The sequence below is a fragment of the Neoarius graeffei genome, chromosome 6 (assembly GCF_027579695.1).
Source record: "Neoarius graeffei isolate fNeoGra1 chromosome 6, fNeoGra1.pri, whole genome shotgun sequence".
NCBI lineage: Eukaryota > Metazoa > Chordata > Actinopteri > Siluriformes > Ariidae > Neoarius > Neoarius graeffei.
Genome location: NC_083574.1, coordinates 22531493 through 22546420, shown reverse-complemented (window position 1 = coordinate 22546420; position 14928 = coordinate 22531493). Strand labels below are relative to the sequence as shown.

Here is a 14928-nt window from a genome sequence, read left to right as displayed (position 1 = left end):
TAAGAGCATCGCGCGCGCGGCGCTCACACACTCTGACTCCTCCCACTCTCATATTCGGCACGCCCACAGGTCACGATTGGTCGGCAAATTTGCATAATAATAGAACAGCCCACGACAGAGCTGTTGAAACCTTTTATCTTTAATATCGGCAAAGAAAAAGTTTCACTTGATTTCAGTGACTGGTTTAAAAAAGTTTTCAGTAACTTTTAAACAAAAGTAAAACTAACTAGATAGATAGATAGATAGATAGATAGATAGATAGATAGATAGATAGATAGATAGATAGATAGATAGATAGATACAGTGGGGCAAAAAAGTATTTAGTCAGCCACCAATTGTGCAAGTTCTCCCACTTAAAAAGATGAGAGAGGCCTGTAATTTTCATCATAGGTACACTTCAACTATGAGAGACAGAATGGGGGGAAAGAATACAGGAAATCATATTGTAGGATTTTTAATGAATTAATTGGTAAATTCCTCAGTAAAATAAGTATTTGGTCACCTACAAACAAGCAAGATTTCTGCCTCTCACAGACCTGTAACTTCTTCTTTAAGAGGCTCCTTTGTCCTCCACTCGTTACCTGTATTAATGGCACCTGTTTGAACTCATTATCAGTATAAAAGACACCTGTCCACAACCTCAAACAGTCACACTCCAAACTCCACTATGGCCAAGACCAAAGAGCTGTCAAAGGACACCAGAAACAAAATTGTAGACCTGCACCAGGCTGGGAAGACTGAATCTGCAATAGGTAAGCAGCTTGGTGTGAAGAAATCAACTGTGGGAGCAATTATTAGAAAATGGAAGACATACAAGACCACTGATAATCTCCCTCAATCTGGGGCTCCACGCAAGATCTCACCCTGTGGGGTCAAAATGATCACAAGAACGGTGAGCAAAAATCCCAGAACCACACGGGGGGACCTAGTGAATGACCTGCAGAGAGCTGGGACCAAAGTAACAAAGCATACCATCAGTAACACACTACGCCACCAGGGACTCAAATCCTGCAGTGCCAGACGTGTCCCCCTGCTTAAGCCAGTACATGTCCAGGCCCGTCTGAAGTTTGCTAGAGAGCATTTGGATGATCCAGAAGAGGATTGGGAAAATGTCACATGGTCAGATGAAACCAAACTAGAACTTTTTGGTAAAAACTCAACTTGTCATGTTTGGAGGAGAAAGAATGCTGAGTTGCATCCAAAGAACACCATACCTACTGTGAAGCGTGGGGGTGGAAACATCATGCTTTGGGGCTGATTTTCTGCAAAGGGACCAGGATGACTGATCCGTGTAAAGGAAAGAATGAATGGGGCCATGTATCGTGAGATTTTGAGTGAAAACCTCCTTCCATCAGCAAGGACATTGGCTGAAAGACCCGTGGCTGGGTCTTTCAGCATGACAGTGATCCCAAACACACCGCCTGGGCAATGAAGGAGTGGCTTTGTAAGAAGCATTTCAAGGTCCTGGAGTGGCCTAGCCAGTCTCCAGATCTCAACCCCATAGAAAATCTTTGGAGGGAGTTGAAAGTCCATGTTGCCCAGCGACAGCCCCAAAACATCACTGCTCTAGAGGAGATCTGCATGGAGGAATGGGCCAAAATACCAGCAACAGTGTGTGAAGACTTACAGAAAACGTTTGACCTCTGTCATTGCCAACAAAGGGTATATAACAAAGTATTGAGATGAACTTTTGTTATTGACCAAATACTTATTTTCCACCATAATTTGCAAATAAATTCTTTAAAAATCAGACAATGTGATTTTCTGGATTTTTTTTTCTCATTTTGTCTCTCATAGTTGAAGTGTACCTATGATGAAAATTACAGGTCTCTCTCATCTTTTTAAGTGGGAGAACTTGCACAATTGGTGACTGACTAAATACTTATTTGCCCCACTGTAGATAGATAGATAGATAGATAGATAGATAGATAGATAGATAGATAGATAGATAGATAGATAGATAAACGAATGGACGAATGAATGAACAAGTAAGCAAGTAAACAAACAAACGAATGATTGAATGAATAAGTAAGCAAGTAAGTAAATAGATAGATAGATAGATAGATAGATAGATAGATAGATAGATAATAAATAAATAAACGAATGGACGAATGAATGAACAACTAAGCAAGTAAACAAACAAACAAATGAATGATTGAATGAATAAGTAAGTAAATAAAAGATAGATAGATAGATAGATAGATAGATAGATAGATAGATAGATATAAAATAAATAAATAATTAAATGAATGGACGAATGAATGAATAAGTAAGCAAGTAAACAAACAAATGAATGATTGAATGAATAAGTAAGCAAGTAAACAAACAAACAAATGAATGATTGAATGAATAAGTAAATAAAATATAGATAGATAGATAGATAGATAGATAGATAGATATAAAATAAATAAATAATTAAATGAATGGACGAATGAATGAATAAGTAAGCAAGTAAACAAACGAATGATTGAATGAATAAGTAAGCAAGTAAACAAACAAACGAATGATTGAATGAATAAGTAAATAAAATATAGATAGATAGATAGATAGATAGATAGATAGATAGATAGATAGGCACAAAAGAGTGCTGTGGTTTGAGGAGATTAAGATTTGGAATTTCAGACTTAGACATAGAAAACGTAGAAAATTGTAATATCCTCCAAGAGGGAATTTGTGGTACTGCACGGAACATATACACATGAAAGGAAACACATCAAATAAACAGAAACAACAATGATCCAAAATCGCCTATAACAGCCATCATAAATACCTTCACAGCCCAGGCAGATATTTAAAGTGTACGTTGTTAACTGCATACCAAATAGTGAGTATACTGCCAATAGCGATCGTCATTTGCACATTCATGAATATTCCACTGTTTGAAAAACAATCCACAACAATCCAGTGACATCCTAAGCCACAGATAATAAATTGTAAGATGAAATTGAAGATATTTTGTCATAGTTATATGTTAAATGCTTTTGACTGATCCATTCTGTTTTCGGATAGTTATTCCATCATAATGGACCAGAACCAGCCTCGGCCATCTTGCGGTAGGCCACAAAGGAAAGAAATTATTAGGCGTCTTCTATTCAAAACTTTCATGCATAAAACATAGATGAAGAAAAAGTTTGAGATGGATTTCAAAAGGATCACGATCAGTGAATTTGCAGTACAGAAAGTGTTAGCGGACTATCAGTCACGTGATTTCAAAGCAAAAACAACAAACTGGATTCTGGGATGGGTGAACTGGCCCCTTTAATTTAATTTACTCAAGCTAGAACAGGATCCTGCACCTCAAATACCCCTTTTCCACCAACATAGAACAAGTTCCGCTCTGGGTCGTGCACTAACTTTTGAACTTTTCAGGAGATTTCGGCCAAAAATAAATTGGTTTGGAACCTGAAAAGTTGGCTTTTATAAATATAGCTGGCTTTTCCATCGCAAATCATGATAACATCAGTGGACCTTAGTTTGGAGAGGAGAGCACAGAAATCGAGAATGCAATGGAAAAGGATACATTTTCAGAAAAAATGGAATGAAAACAAATATCTGAAATAACAAAACAAACGTTTGCAGGTAATCAATGCGCTCTGCCATCTTGTTACTACTGTTTACTTCTGTTGTGCATGGTGCAACGCCCTCTGTTCATGATCCATCCTTGATTGCAATGGTTCCAGTCAAAACTGGTGAAAACATGTGCTGGTTCGCTAGCAAGTACCCAAAGTTCAAAGAATCCTGAACAGAACCAGTTCAAGAACTCTGCTAGTCAAAAAGGGGTATTAGATTAGAGAGATATCTGAGTTCTGGAATTTCTGTACATGGATCAGGCACCACTGCAGCTTTTTTCTGCTTTAAAAAAATAAACAAAGTAATTACAAAGCAATCCAATGAATGATCATTTATGTGTCATGCAGTTTCCAAAAATACACTATATGGCCAAAGGTTTGTGGACACCTGACTGTCACATCCATACATGAGTCTTCCCCAAACTGTTGCCACAAAGTTGCAAGTACACAATTGTATATGATGTCTTTGTATGCTTTAGCATTATAATTTCCCTTCACTGGAACTAGTTCAAACATGTTCCAGTATGACAATGCCCCGTGCACAAAGCAAGGTCCATGAAGACACAATTTGCCAAGGTTGGAGTGGAAGAACCTGAGTGGCATGCAGAGAACCCTGACTTCAACCCCACTGAACACTGTCCATCCATCCATTATCTGTAGCCGCTTATCCTGTCCTACAGGGTCGCAGGCAAGCTGGAGCCTATCCCAACTGACTACGGGTGAGAGGCAGGGTATACCCTGGACAAGTCGCCAGGTCATCGCAGGGCTGACACATAGACACAGACAACTATTCACACTCACATTCACACCTACGGTCAATTTAGAGCCACCAATTAACCTAACCTGCATGTCTTTGGACTGTGGGGGAAACCGGAGCACCCGGAGGAAACCCACGTGGACACGGGGAGAACATGCAAACTCCACACAGAAAGGCCCTCGTTGGCAGCTGGGCTCGAACCCAGGACCTTCTTGCTGTGAGGTGACAGTGCTAACCACTACACCACCATGCCACCCCCCACTGAACACTGTTTGGGATGAATTGGAATGTTGACAATGTGCCATGCCCTCCTTCCCCAACATCAGTGCCTGACCTCACTAATGTTCTTGGGGCTGAACAGACACATATCCCCAAAGCCATGTTCCAAAATCTTTTTGAAAGCCTTCCAAGAAAAGTGTAGGTTATTTTAAGCACTAAGGTAGGACTAAATCTGGAATAGAATGTTCAAAAAAATACATGGGTGTGATTGGTCAGGTGTCCACATACTTTTGATCATATAGTGTATTATTGTACACATTAAAATAATGTGCATTAAAAAAAAGCAATGTTCAAGGGGCCCTTGGAATTTATTTTACAGGCTACAAAAGGTTTTCTAAAACAGTGAATGTCCACAGATGAGCAGAGCAATTTACAAGATTGGGAGGAGACTACAAGTTACATGATTGTTATGAAATAATTTGGATACTGAGTTGTTTTCATTGATCTTACTATCCATGTTGTTATAGTCATGTTATGCTTTTTAAAGGAGATTGTGTACTTTGTAACATCCAGTATTTTGTGTAAAATATCTGAGATTGAATGCACATTATAAAGTTTATCACATAGGAAATATGCAGTGAACTCCTCCAGTCCTCCCATGGCATTACTGAAATATTATGCTTACAATCTCTTGCTGTACTGAGGTCATCATATTAAAGCTATTGGTCGTAGGTCGTAGGCATTCAACAGTTTACATAAAGCACTTGGAGGATTACTGTGTCCAAGTGCTGATCCTGTCCTGCTTGGACGACTAGAACTCTCTCCTCGCCGACCTTCCAGTATCTGTCACCAATCCCCTGCAGCTCATCCAGAATGCTTCAGCCAACCTGGTCTACAACCTTCCTCATTCCTCCCATGCTACACTTCTGCTTGCTGCCCTTCACTGTCTGCCTGTTGCAGCTCGCATCAAATTTACCAGGCAGTCAAGGGGTCAGATCCAGCATACCTCCAGAGATTGATCCAACCTGACACGCCAACCAGATCCCTATGCTCTGCTGCTACTGGTCGCCTGGCCCCTCCTTCTCTCTGCTCCTGCCCAGCCCACTCAAGACTCCTGTCTGTCCTGGCTCCCAGAACTGCCAACTCCCTGACCACCTTCAAGCGCAGACTGAAGACTCACCTCTTCAGGCTGCACCTCTCCCCTGTTTCCCTGACTACTGTGTAATCATGTAGCTGTCTTTGCTGTCTTGACCAACCCAGGCTGTGTACTGTCTAGCCTGGTCACAATGACTTAGTGTTAGTCCTTGGGTTTTTTATTTTTTCTCTATTTAGTTGTACTTTGTTAGTTCACTTGTATGGTTGAATTATTCTCCTTGGCTGTTTGTTGTTATGTCAACAGAATATTACACTTATGGGGCTTTTCCACTACCAACGCGGCTGAGTTGGGCTGAGCCGTGCGGTGCTGAGTTGGGCTGAGTCGAGCTGAGTGGGGCTGTTGGAGTTGCATTTCGACTACAACCGCGCTGAACCGTGCTGGCTGGAAGTGGGTGGACACATTGGGTGGAGTTAGCGAAAGTGGGTGGATGTCACGTGATGTTGTTAGGCGGCGCAAACAGTGACATCAGTAACCTTTTAAGTGGTAGTCTCACGACCCGGATAGTAAACAATAAACATGGAGGACATGGAGTCATTAGTGTTGCTGGTCTTGGTGCTGTGGCTTGTTGTCATCGACAACGCCAACAGATACTGGCAAGAGCGATGAGGCGAGGCGCATAAGGCTTCGTAATTCTTCTTCCGGATTTACAGTATTTACAGATCCCAGCGTGCTCGCGGGGCGTGTGTGGGCATGTGAGGACACTCCTCCTCACCAATCAGTGCACAGGGGAGTGTCTCCTCACGCCCCTAGCCCCACTCGGCTTGGTTGGGCTCACTTCAGCCCCACTCCAAAACCGTGTGAGTTTTGGGTGCTGAGTAAGGCTGAAGTGAGCTCAGTCGTGCTGCTCTGAGGTAGTCGAAATGCGAGCCGTGTTGGGCTGAAGTGAGCTGAAGTGAGCTGAAAAAGAGTAGTGGAAAAGGCCCATTAGTGTTATTGTCACTTGTACATTTGGCACTAGAACTTTCTTGTCTAGAAGTTCAGCACTTCTTGTACCTGACTTTTGCACTTCTTGTACGTCACTCTGGATAAGAGCGTCTGCTAAATGCCTGTAATGTAACATAATGTAATGTATACGTGCTGGGACCTTTTATCCCCTCCCTGCCCCCTTGCTTCTTGGTGTTTCAGTGCCTCATGTTTTAGAAATTAAGCAATGGGAATGGCCCTCTCAGTATCCAAACCTGATTTGAAGAAGGAATTATCAGACATTCAGAGTTATAGCAGAAATGTCACTGCCTGAATATTACAAATCAGAAGATCCTGAATCAGTTCAGATGATACAAAAGACATTATAGACATGCAAAACTATTAGAGAAAATTTATATCTCACCCCGTAAAACAAGATGCAAACATTTCAACTAATCACACACACACACACACACACACACACACACATATACATATATATATATATATATATATATATATATATATATATATATATATACACACACACACACACACACACACACACACACACACACACACACAAATATTTGGACAGTGACACAATTTTCACGATTTGGGCTTTGCATGCCACCACATTGGATTTGAAATGAAACAGCTGAGATGCAATTGAAGTGCAGACTTTCAGGTTTAATTCAAGGGGTTGAACAAAAATATCCTATGAAACATTTAAGAATTGCAACCATTTTTCTACAAAGTCTCCTCATTTCAGGGGCTCAAAAGTAATTGGACAAATTAACATTATCATAAATTAAATTTTCATTTTTAATACTTTGTTGAGAATCCTTTGCAGGCAATGACCGCCTGAAGTCTGGAACCCACGGACATCACCAAACGCTGGGTTTCCTCCTTTGTGATGCTTTGCCAGGCCTTTACTGCAGCTGTCTTCAGTTGTTGCTTGTTTGTGGGTCTTTCTGCCTTAAGTTTTGTCTTAAGCAAGTGAAATGTATGCTCGATCAGGTTGAGATCTGGTGATTGACTCGGCCATTGCAGAATATTCCACTTCTTTGCCTTAAAAAAAAAAACCTCCTGGGTTGCTTTCACAGTATGTTTTGGGTCATTGTTGTCCATCTGTACTGTGAAGCACTGTCCAATCAACTTTGTTGCATTTGGCTGAATCTGAGCAGGAAGTATATCCCTATACATTTCAGAATTCATCCGGCTGCTTCTGTCACATAATTAATAAACACTAGTGACCCAGTGCCACTGGTAGCCATGCATGCCCATGCCATCACACTGCCTCCACCATGTTTTATAGAAGATGTGGTGTGCTTTGGATCATGAGCCGTTCCAAACCTTCTCCATACTTTCTTCTTCTGGTACAGGTTGAGCTTAGTTTCATCTGTCCAAAGAATGGTGTTCCAGATCTGGGCTGGCTTCTTTAGATGTTTTTTGCCAAAGTCTAATCTGGCCTTTCTATTTTTGAGGCTGATTAATGGTTTGCACCTTGTGGTGAACCCTCTGTATTTGCTCTCATGAAGTCTTCTCTTTATGGTAGACTTAGATACTGATACACCTACTTCCTGGAGAGTGTTCTTGACAACTGGAAGTAGGTAGAAGATGCATTTCTTCTTTTTTTCAGCCTATGGATGGTCTGTTTCACTTACATTGGGAGCTCCTTTGACCACATGGTGTGGGTTCACAGCAACAGCTTCCAAATGCAAATGCCACACCTGGAATCAACTCCAGACCTTTTACCTGCTTAATTGATGATGGATTAACGAGGGAATAGCCCATGCAACCCATGAAATAGCTTTTGAGTTAATTGTCCAATTACCTTTGGTCCCTTGAAAAAGAGGCGGCTACATATTAAAGAGCTGTAATTCCTAAACCCTTCTTCCACTTTGGATGTGAATACCTTCAAATTAAAGCTGAGAGTCTGCACATTAAGCCCATATTGATTATATAACTCTATCTTGAGTATGTTTTGGTAAACAGCTAAAATAACAAAACTTATGTCAGTGTCCAAATATATATGGGCCTGACACACACACACTTATATATATATATATAAATCTCCTTCTCACCCCCAGCGGGGGGGTGATATCCATGCCATCCTCAAGCTCAGGTCCTCTACCAGAGGCCTGGGAGTTTGAGGGTTCTGCGCAGTATCTTCGATGTTCCTAGGACTGCGCTCTTCTGGACTGAGGCTTCAGATGTTGTTCCTGGGATTTGCTGGAGCCACTCTCTCTATATATATATGGCATCCAGAAGTTGATTGACATGCATCTTTAATTAAAAAAATAATTATGTGCACAAATTTTAATTTATTTTGGGTTTTCTGAAATCAACACAGGATCAAAATTATACATACAGGGTCAAAATTTTACATTTGCCTACTTAGATTATTAATTCAGTGGTGCTGAAAGTTCCAAAATGTCTTAACTTGCCAAGGCAAAGGCAAGTTCTGTTAGTGACCATGATTGACTACAGCTGGTAGCATCTCTGTGCCAACATAAAAAGGGTTTGTTTGACAGCACACATTGGATTAACTAACATAGAGTACAATGCGAAGCTCCAAGTAGCTCAGTGCATCACTGAGAAAGGGGATTGTACTGTAGATACAGAAAAATCAGGAATGTCTCTTGGAGCCATTTTCAAACAACTGCAGATTCCAAGATACTGTAATTACTTCAAACAATTGTACAGAAGTACAAGTTATTGGGAAGTGTAGCCACTTTGCCAAGCTACTTTGCTGGAAGAAGACCCAAACTGTCACCCTCAGCTGGGACGAAATTTGTTTGGTTGGTCAGGAACAACCCAGGAACCACCAAGGCACAGGCCTGTCATGAACTAGAAGCTGCAGTCAAGCAAATTTTACATCATCATAGACTGAAGAAAGAACCCCCTGCTCCAAAATCCTTCAAGCTTGACTAAAGTTGGCAGCTGACCAAAGGAAAAAACCTTCTGGAGGAAGGTTTAATGGTCAGATGAGACAAAGATTGAGTTGTTTGGCCACAATGACCAGAGGTACAGAGGAACATCGTTCCAACTGTTAAGCATGGTGTTGGTAGCATCATGCTCTGGGGCTGTTTTGCTGAGAGTGGAATTGGTGCAATGCAAGTGCACCAAGTGGGTAGAATAATGAAGCAGGAAGACTACTTCAGTATTCTTCAGCATAACCTTAAACCATCAGAAACTTTGACACAATTGGGTGTTCCAATAGGACAATGAACCCAAACGCACATCAAAGCTGGTTGTGGAATGAATAAAGCAGGCTAACATTAAGCTTAAAACACATCCTGTTCTCAACCCTATTGAAAATTTATGGACTGTGCTTAAAAGTCAGTCCATTCCAGGAAACACAAATTCATTTGAACTCTACCAATTCTGCCAAGAAGAGTGGTTAAATATCCAACCAGAATTCTGCCAGAAGCTTGTTGATGGCTACCAAAAGCATCTGGTCAAGGTGAAACTTGCTAAGGGACATTTAACCAAATATCAGGTGTGTTCTCTATATAATTTTGGCCATGTGTTGATTTCAGAAAGTCTAAAATAACTTAAAACTTGTGCACCAAATTCTTGTTTATTTATTTATTAAAGATGTATGTTGTATGATCATTCTGCTACAGAAAAAGAACAAATCAAAGAAATTATCGAATGCCAAATATTGTCCATGATGACATTCATGTCTGTATATATAAAATCTGACTGCAGCTATATACAGTATATATTCCCCAATGAAGTGTTGACTTCAAAACTTTGAAATTTTGTTGTCAGCATTATCAGTAAACATCCCTCAGTCTTCATTAATCCTAATCCCAATCAGTGTTGGTATAATACTACTACTACTAATAATAATAATAAGCCTTTCGCCCGTAGTCAGCTGGGATTGGCTCCAGCTTGCCTGTAGAAGGATAAAGGCTCCAGCGACCCTGTAGAAGGATAAAGCGGCTAGAGATAATGAGATGAGATGAGATAATGGGGCGGCATGATGGTGTAGTAGTTAGTGCTATCGCCTCGCAGCAAGAAGGTCCGGGTTCGAGCCCTGTGGCCGACGAGGGCCTTTCTGTATGGAGTTTGCATGTGTCCCCGTGTCCGCGTGGGTTTCCTCCGGGTGCTCTGGTTTTCCCCACAGTCCAAAGACATGCAGGTTAGGTTAACTGGTGACTCTAAATTGACCGTAGGTGTGAGTGTGAATGGTTGTCTGTGTCTATGTGTCAGCCCTGTGATGACCTGGCAACTTGTCCAGGGTGTACCCCGCCTTTCGCCCGTAGTCAGCTGGGATAGGCTCCAGCTTGCCTGCGACCCTGTAGAACAGGATAAAGCGACTAGAGATAATGAAATGAGATAATAATAATAATAATTTAGAAGTTTTCCTAAAATTGATAATCATATGCCTAGTCCTACTTGTATGTATTGTTAGCATATTTAGGTTTTAGGATTCGCACTGATTTATGCAGACATCAGATTATGTCTATTGATATGCAGGTTTCTTCAGGCATTTACATATATTATAAATAGAAGTGGAGAAAATACACAACATTGTGACTATGGACAATAATAGAAATATACTTGCTCCTTTATAGTTTATTGGTTTCTCCAGCCCAAATCTTCCATCATCTGTCACAGGCAAGCTGGAGCCTATTCCAGCTTACTATGGACAAGAGGCAAGGTACACCCTGGACAAGTCACCAGGTCATTGCAGGGCTGACACATAGAGACAAACAACCATTCACACTCACTTTAGAGCCACCAATTAACCTAACCTGCATGTCTTTGGTGGAAACCAAAGTACCCCCACACAGACATGGGGAGAACATGCAAACTCCACACAGAAAGGCCCCCGTCAGCCACTGGGCTCGAACCCAGAACCTTCTTGCTGTGAGGCAACACTACCGTGCCACTGCCCTAAGTTTTTATTTCCTTTATCCTCAATATTTCCATGTATGTCTCTTGAACTCTCATGACTGGACCTGTCAGCTCATTACAACTCATCATTATTTACCACATTCACTTTGAGCCTTTATGTCTTCGTCAACCACATGGCCAAACATCTACAGGAAATTGTTGAAGTTTCACAAAGACATGCACACCTCTTGAGTGCATAAAACAACAAACAGAAGTGAGAGCAAATGTCTCTGTGAACAATGCTAACAAGGTAAAGAGGCTTGAGGCTCTTAAAAGGCTAAAGCCTAAAAGGCAAGGCTAAAAGGTTAGCACTGTTGCCTCACAGCAAGAAGGTTCTGGGTTCGAGCACCAATTTCAACATCACTGCCACAATTTCCTCTCAAAATACTCAGGTTGTGTATTAAAGCAATGTTAGCGCATTCCTTTCACCATTTTGCATTTGATGCCTCAAAGAATAGTTCCACACACAATTTTGTCTTTAACCCAAACCTGTTCTGTCTAGCCATATTTTGCTTCCAACACACATTTATTTTACCCAAAACCTGTTTTTTAAATTGTCATTCTTCTGTGTAACTTGTATATACTGGAAAGGAATATACTATATACTATAATATTTCTTTGAGGCTCTGGGGTGACACAGGGCAGCGTAATGGTTAGCACTGTCGCCTCACAGCAAGAAGGTCCTGGGTTTGAGCTCAGTGGCTGATGAGGGCCCTTCTGTGTGGAGTTTGCATGTTCTCCCCATGTCTGTGTGGGTTTCCTCCGGGTGCTCCAGTTTTCCCCACAGTCCAAAGACATGCAGGTTGTTTGTCTCTATATGTCAGCCCCGCGATGACCTGGCAACTTGTCCAGGATGTAACCCGCTTCTCGCCCACAGTCAGCTGGGATAGACTCCAGCTTGCCCGCGACCCTGTACAGGATAAGTGGCTACAGATAATGGATGGATGGATGGATGGATGGATATGGGGCGTTCGCAGGACTACATACCATGTAAATACAGGACAATGTAGAGTGGGAAATAAATACACTGGATGGTGTATGCTAACTACAACAGAACAGTACAGAATGGAAGAAATCAGTGAAACCATTTGAGTATAATCTGTAGATTTGACACTATCATGCAATTTGGGTAAAGGAAAGCAGATGGAAAAACGTACTGCAGCAAGCTTGGCTAAACTTGTCCCATAATAGTGTTTTCTCGTAAGATATTGCTGGATATTTAAAGTGCAAACCTTCATATACTCACTTAAAATATTTAAATAAACAGTTTTGTCAAATAGCAGGAACAGTATACAGTATATTTACAAATCTAAATTAACTATACTTAGTTTGAGAAGTGAGACATAGTGGATGAAGGCAAAATTCTGGTTGCTCAAGATGGCTGCCCATATAACATTACAACATGCAGATACACACTGAAATATTGTTCATGATTTTTTTTTGTTCCTGTATATTAATTTCAGTCTGAGAATGCTCTTCCTTTTAGTCAACAGAAAGGCTGTGCCTGCGTAACAGAGTGATAACATACAGCAGGACTTTTTCATGTTTGACTAAGAAGCATGTGATTATGAAAGACAACAGACTTGCATTAAGAAACCATTACACACAAAGCACAAAAGCATTTTCCTATTTATAGTATGCGTCCTAAAGGTAACACACACAAGGTCTATGAAGACAGAAGTGTCAAACAAGATCACATACAGCACTGTAAACAGTGTGAAAATGTGTGTGTGTTCGTGTTCTGGATAATAAAGCAAAGTTGTGGGGAAACCAGTCAGCTGGGGGAGGGACGGGATGATTTTTCACTTCTTTCTTCTAAACAAGGTGCTTTGTTGAGGATTTCAAGGAAAGAGGACAGAGTAAATTTGCCTTTCAATGCAGCAGTGCTGTTTCTCATCAGGGGGCTCCATTTATCAGCCCAGTGCTGAGCTTAAAGTTCTTCCCTCCATCCACCATATTATGGACGTGAACATAGATCAGTTTAGATCCTAAGATTTTACTTGAATTCCTTGAATTGTGTTTTTAAAATAAAAAAAAAAAATTTGTGTGGCCTTTAGTACTCTTATGACTGTACTGTGTACAGTATGCACAACACGTTAAACCTAAGCCTATTGATATAAGGCACATAGACAGCGTTAGTATTAACTGTAAAATATAAATATATAGTGTGGTTAACAAGTGCCTAATTGAAGTGATAAACATTTTGTCCTTTTTTGATTAAATGACATAATTTGTTTCAATAAAATTGTCATTTCTCACTTTTCTCAATTCACTAAACATATAATAATGGACATCTCTTGACCTTTTCCTTAAATAAAATAGAATATCCTTAATGTCATTGCATATGTACGACAAGATTAAGTTTGAAAGTATATCAGTAGAATGATATACAGTATCCTTCACAATAGCACATCTTTAACATATGATTTATTCCTTTTCAGCAAGTCACTACGCCAGTTGTTTGACATGCTGAATCATGAAGAGTTGGAAAGACAAGTTTGCTCAGTATATCTAACACTAGAATGCTACAGAGTTCTACTACTGATAGTTTTTATTATTTAGACTTACCTTTATGCACAGATTAAACCAGCATTCGCTGAGTGGAAGATTAATCCTTCCTAAAACGTAATGTATTTCACAGAAAAAGACAAACAAGTGCTGAAAAAGGTCCTTCTACTGGACAACCTGCTCATGTGACTAAAAACTGGTTCTACAGCTCTCCTTCTTTTCTCTGAAAGAATGAGTACAATGGCATTGCTATGTAAAGCAGCTCCCTGTGTTTAGTGAGTTTACTAAGTTGTCATATCAGTGTAATTTATCACAGTTTCAGCTGAAACGTCATCAAACACCCGCCAGTTTGATCACCGCAGGCCTGGCAACAACATCATAACAGCGTAGCTTCATTACTCTGGCCTTCTTATCAGAAATGCTTGTGCACTTAGGTCCTTTAACCTCTACGTTCTCCTCCCTGAGACATGTATCAGCTCAGCACGAGGAAGTCTGGTATAGTAGGTCTATGTGGGATGTGATATGGCATCAAAAAAGGTCAGAGGCAGGGGTGGTGATAATTTATGAAGGATAAAATAATTTTTTTAGTCATTACACTAAAATTAACCTAATTTAATTGGGAGCAATATTAATGAAATTGAAACATCATATAAAATGTATCAACATCACTTGATGAATTCAGAGCAATATTTTCATCAAGAAAATAATTCCTTGTAAAATTTCCTTTTCATTGTTTTACTCTGAAAACAACACATTTTGTAGACAGTCTCGGAACAGGTCTAGTTAAGTGGTGACAATCCAGAGCCAAGGCCAAGGAGCAGACAAGCAGGCTGTACCTATAGTATCAGCTCACTGCCTTGAGTCACCACTCAGGTTCCGCCATACTGAGATGGTGTCAAAAATAT

General features: G+C 40.5%; 1 protein-coding gene across 2 annotated transcripts in view; it reads right to left on the bottom strand.

Moving 5' to 3' along the window:
- Positions 1 to 14201, bottom strand: part of depdc7a (DEP domain containing 7, paralog a) — a 39931-nt gene extending 25730 nt beyond the window's left edge. For both annotated transcript variants that reach the window (XM_060923433.1, XM_060923435.1), the window contains exon 1: positions 14084 to 14201. The gene's annotated coding sequence lies outside the window, so the exon portion shown is untranslated. The remainder of the gene's footprint in view (positions 1 to 14083) is intronic.
- Between the last annotated feature and the right edge of the window lie 727 nt (positions 14202 to 14928).